Below are 6,142 nucleotides of genomic sequence, written 5' to 3' on the forward strand. Positions count from 1 at the left end.
TTTATAATTTATATTTATAATTTATATTTATAATTTATATTTATAATTTATATTTATAATTTATATTTATAATTTATATTTAATTTATATTTTAGATTTCCTACTTATACTGTTATATTTATATTTGTATTTTGTTGGTGGTTATATTTGTATTTGTGTTCGTGTTCAAATTCAAGTTTAGCTTTGTATTTTGATATTTATACTTACCTGTATATGTTTATATCCTATATTTATATTTACGTTTGTATTTTATATTCTCTATTTATATTTTATATTCCTATTTATACTTACTGTTATATTTACATTTGTACTTGTATTCCTGTTAATATTCAAATTCATCTTTGTATTTTATGTTTATACTCACATAATAAGATTATTATTTATATTTATAGATTATGTTCCTATTTACAATCACGGTTATATTTACATTTGTATTTGTGTTTATATTCAAACTTATCTTTCTATTTTTATTTTTAATTTAAGCTTATATTCATATCAACACTCATATTTATATTTATTTTAAAATTTATATTTACAACTTTACATTTATCTTAAAGATTCTACTTATTGTTGTGTTCATGTTTATCTATTATTCTATATTTTTGTTATACTTCTGGTTTATATTTCTATTTCTGCTTTCTTATTTATATTCACACTTTTATTTACATTAACTTTCATATTTATATTTGTATTTCCATTTCTATTCCTGTTTAATATTCACGTTTCCATTTCTATTTTAAAATTCATGTTTACAGCTTTACATTTCTTTTGAACTTTCTACTTCTATACTTATTTCTATTTAAATATGTCAATATTCAAATTTCCTCATTTAAATACCCATTTTAATTAATCCTTCCAGCCCATCCAGAACTTTCCCTTGCACATTTATTAACACTAATCATGACTATTAATTACCCATGCTAATGAGGCAGGGAATGGTCTCCATTCCCAGAAATACCGGGATTTTCCCGGGAATCCGGCACGGGAGGCTGCCCCTGCTGCATCCCTTTCCCAGGAATATCCCAGTTTTTCCAGGAGTTTTGGGATTATTCTTCAGTTAAACACTGGGATTTGGACAGAAATCCATGGAATTCTGGCATCATTCCCACCTTTCCCAGGAATATCCCAGTTTTTCCAAGGGTTTTGGGAATATTCTCGATTTGAACACCGGGATTTGGACAGAAATCCATGGAATTTACCAGAATCATTCCCACCTTTCCCAGGAATATCCCAGTTTTTCCAGGGATTTTGGGAATATTCTCAAGTTAAACACCGGGATTTTCACAGAAATCCATGGAATTCTGGCATCATTCCCACCCTTCCCAAGGAATATCCCAACTTTTCCAAAGGATTTTGGGAGTGGTTTTGAATTGAACACCAGGATTTGGACAGGAATCCATGGAATTTACCAGAATCATTCCCACCTTTCTAAAGGAATATCCCAGTTTTTCCAAGGGTTTTGGGAATATTCTCGAGTTAAACACTGGGATTTGGACAGAAATCCATGGAATTCTGGCATCATTCCCACCTTTCCCATCAGCATCCCAGTTTTTCCAGGGATTTTGGGAATATTCTTCAGTTAAACACCGGGATTTTCACAGAAATCCATGGAATTCTGGCATCATTCCCACCTTTCCCATGAGCATCCCAGTTTTTCCAGGGATTTGGGAATATCCTCGAGTTAAACACCGGGATTTGGACAGAAATCCATGGAATTGTGGGGCTTTAATGGCATCATTCCCACCTTTCCCATGAGCATCCCAGTTTTTCCAGGGATTTTGGGAATATTCTCGATTTGAACACTGGGATTTGGACAGGAATCCATGGAATTTACCAGAATCATTCCCACCTTTCTAAAGGAATATCCCAGCTTTCCCAGGGATTTTGGGAATATTCTCTAATTAACCACCGGGATTTGGACAGAAATCCATGGAATTCTGGCATCATTCCCACCTTTCCCATGAGCATCCCAGTTTTTCCAAGGGTTTTGGGAATATTCTCGAGTTAAACACCGTGATGTTCACAGGAATCCATGGAATTCTGGCATCATTCCCACCTTTCCCATCAGCATCCCAGTTTTTCCAGGGATCTTGGGAATATTCTCGAGTTAAACACTGGGATTTGGACAGGAATCCATGGAATTCTGGCATCATTCCCACCCTTCCCAGGAATATCCCAGTTTTTCCAGGGATTTTGGGATTATTCTCTAATTAAACACTGGGATTTGGACAGAAATCCATGGAATTTACCAGAATCATTCCCACCTTTCTAAAGGAATATCCCAGTTTTCCCAGGGATTTTGGGAATATTCTCGAGTTAAACACCGGGATTTGGACAGGAATCCATGGAATTCTGGATCATTCCCACCTTTCCCAAGGAACATCTCAGCTTTTCCAAAGGGTTTTGGCATTATTTTGGAGTTGAACACCTGGATTTGGATAGAAATCCATGGAATTGTGGGGCTGGAGCTGCTCCAGGGATGCCCTTTCCTGCCATCATTCCTGGAACGTTTCGGAGCAACTTTCCCGAGGAATATCCCAACTTTTCCGAAGGATTTTGGAATGTTTATTAACTAAACACCGGGATTTGGGCAGAAATCCATGGAATTGTGGGGCTTCCATTGCATCGTTCCCACCTTTCCCAAGGAATATCCCAACTTTTCCAGAGGATTTTGGGACATTGAACACCTGGAATTTGGCCCTGGAGCTCCCTTTTCCTCCATCATTCCCTGGAAATCCCCGGAGCCCCTTTCCCAAGGGGTTTTTCGGAAGTTGAGTGGATCCAGAATTCCAGCTCAGCCCTTGTGAATCCTTCCTGTGAAATTCCCAGCAAATTCCCAGCAAAACCCTACAAATTCCCAGGCAATTCCCGGTCAATTCCCAGCCAGGCCTTGGATCCATCCCATCCCAAACTAAATCCCAGGAAAATCCCATTTGTGTCACCTGGAGCCTCTGCAGTTCTTGGGAAACCTCTGGAGCTGCAGCCTGGCTGGAAAAGGAGCCAGGGAAGGGCCTGGCGTGGATCCCATCCCTGAATCCCACGGATCCCATGGATCCCATCCCTGAATCCCACGGATCCCACGGATCCCATCTCTGAATCCCACGGATCCCATGGATCCCATCCCTGAATCCCACGGATCCCATCCCTGAATCCCATGGATCCCATCCCTGAATCCCACGGATCCCATGGATCCCATCCCTGAATCCCACGGATCCCATCCCTGAATCCCATGGATCCCATCCCTGAATCCCATGGATCCCATGGATCCCATCCCTGAATCCCACGGATCCCACGGATCCCATCTCTGAATCCCACGGATCCCATGGATCCCATCCCTGAATCCCACGGATCCCATCCCTGAATCCCATGGATCCCATCCCTGAATCCCACGGATCCCATGGATCCCATCCCTGAATCCCACGGATCCCATCCCTGAATCCCATGGATCCCATCCCTGAATCCCATGGATCCCATGGATCCCATCCCTGAATCCCATGGATCCCATCCCTGAATCCCACGGATCCCACGGATCCCATCCCTGAATCCCATGGATCCCATGGATCCCATGGATCCCATGGATCCCATCCCTGAATCCCATGGATCCCACAGATCCCATCCCTGAATCCCATGGATCCCATCCCTGAATCCCACAGATCCCATCCCTGAATCCCATGGATCCCATGGATCCCATCCCTGAATCCCATGGATCCTGCTCCTGATCCAAGCCCTCATTCCCAGGCTGCTCCCAAGGTTTGCCTCTTTCCAAGATTTCCGCGCAGAAAAAAATCCCCCTTTCCCAAAGATTCCCATCCCTGGGATGCAAATCCCTGAATCCCAGAGACCCCAATCCCATGGATATCCAAAATCCCTGAATCCCAGAGATCCCAATGCCGTGGATATCCCAAATCCCTGAATCCCAGAGATCCCAATCCCATGGATATCCCAAATCCCCTTTCCCAGAGACCCCAATCCCATGGATATCCCAAATCCCCTTTCCAGAGATCCCATTCCCGTGGATATCCCAAATCCCTGAATCCCAGAGACCCCAATCCCATGGATATCCCAAATTCCCTTTCCCAGTGACCCCAATCCCATGGATATCCCAAATCCCCTTTCCCGGAGATCCCAATCCCATGGATATCCCAAATCCCTGAATCCCAGAGACCCCAATCCCATGGATATCCCAAATTCCCTGAATCCCAGAGATCCCAATCCCATGGATCGCTGGGAAGTGGATCTGGTGTTATCCCAGGTGTGACCATACAAATCCCCTTTCCCAGAGACCCCAATCCCATGGATATCCCAAATCCCTGAATCCCAGAGACCCCAATCCCATGGATATCCCAAATCCTTGAATCCCAGTGACCCCAATCCCATGGATATCCCAAATCCCTGAATCCCAGAGACCCCAATCCCATGGATATCCCAAATCCCTGAATCCCAGAGACCCCAATCCCATGGATATCCCAAATCCCTGAATCCCAGAGACCCCAATCCCATGGATATCCCAAATCCCTGAGTCCCAGAGACCCCAATCCCATGGATATCCCAAATCCCCTTTCCCAGAGACCCCAATCCCATGGATATCCCAAATCCCTGAATCCCAGAGACCCCAATCCCATGGATATCCCAAATCCCCTTTCCCAGAGACCCCAATCCCATGGATATCCCAAATCCCTGAATCCCAGAGACCCCAATCCCATGGATATCCCAAATCCCTGAATCCCAGAGACCCCAATCCCATGGATATCCCAAATTCCCTGAATCCCAGAGACCCCAATCCCATGGATATCCCAAATCCTTGAATCCCAGAGACCCCAATCCCATGGATATCCCAAATCCCTGAATCCCAGAGACCCCAATCCCATGGATATCCCAAATCCCCTTTCCCAGAGACCCCAATCCCATGGATATCCCAAATCCCTGAATCCCAGAGACCCCAATCCCATGGATATCCCAAATCCTTGAATCCCAGAGACCCCAATCCCATGGATATCCCAAATCCCTGAATCCCAGAGACCCCAATCCCATGGATATCCCAAATCCCTGAATCCCAGAGACCCCAATCCCATGGATATCCCAAATCCCTGAATCCCAGAGACCCCAATCCCATGGATATCCAAAATCCCTGAATCCCAGAGATCCCAATGCCGTGGATATCCCAAATCCCTGAATCCCAGAGATCCCAATCCCATGGATATCCCAAATCCCCTTTCCCAGAGACCCCAATCCCATGGATATCCCAAATCCCCTTTCCAGAGATCCCATTCCTGTGGATATCCCAAATCCCTGAATCCCAGAGACCCCAATCCCATGGATATCCCAAATTCCCTTTCCCAGTGACCCCAATCCCATGGATATCCCAAATCCCCTTTCCCGGAGATCCCAATCCCATGGATATCCCAAATCCCTGAATCCCAGAGACCCCAATCCCATGGATATCCCAAATTCCCTGAATCCCAGAGATCCCAATCCCATGGATCGCTGGGAAGTGGATCTGGTGTTATCCCAGGTGTGACCATACAAATCCCCTTTCCCAGAGACCCCAATCCCATGGATATCCCAAATCCCTGAATCCCAGAGACCCCAATCCCATGGATATCCCAAATCCTTGAATCCCAGTGACCCCAATCCCATGGATATCCCAAATCCCTGAATCCCAGAGACCCCAATCCCATGGATATCCCAAATCCCTGAATCCCAGAGACCCCAATCCCATGGATATCCCAAATCCCTGAATCCCAGAGACCCCAATCCCATGGATATCCCAAATCCCTGAGTCCCAGAGACCCCAATCCCATGGATATCCCAAATCCCCTTTCCCAGAGACCCCAATCCCATGGATATCCCAAATCCCTGAATCCCAGAGACCCCAATCCCATGGATATCCCAAATCCCCTTTCCCAGAGACCCCAATCCCATGGATATCCCAAATCCCTGAATCCCAGAGACCCCAATCCCATGGATATCCCAAATCCCTGAATCCCAGAGACCCCAATCCCATGGATATCCCAAATTCCCTGAATCCCAGAGACCCCAATCCCATGGATATCCCAAATCCTTGAATCCCAGAGACCCCAATCCCATGGATATCCCAAATCCCTGAATCCCAGAGACCCCAATCCCATGGATATCCCAAATC

This window comes from Molothrus aeneus, chromosome 21 (genome assembly GCF_037042795.1).
Source record: "Molothrus aeneus isolate 106 chromosome 21, BPBGC_Maene_1.0, whole genome shotgun sequence".
Lineage (NCBI taxonomy): Eukaryota > Metazoa > Chordata > Aves > Passeriformes > Icteridae > Molothrus > Molothrus aeneus.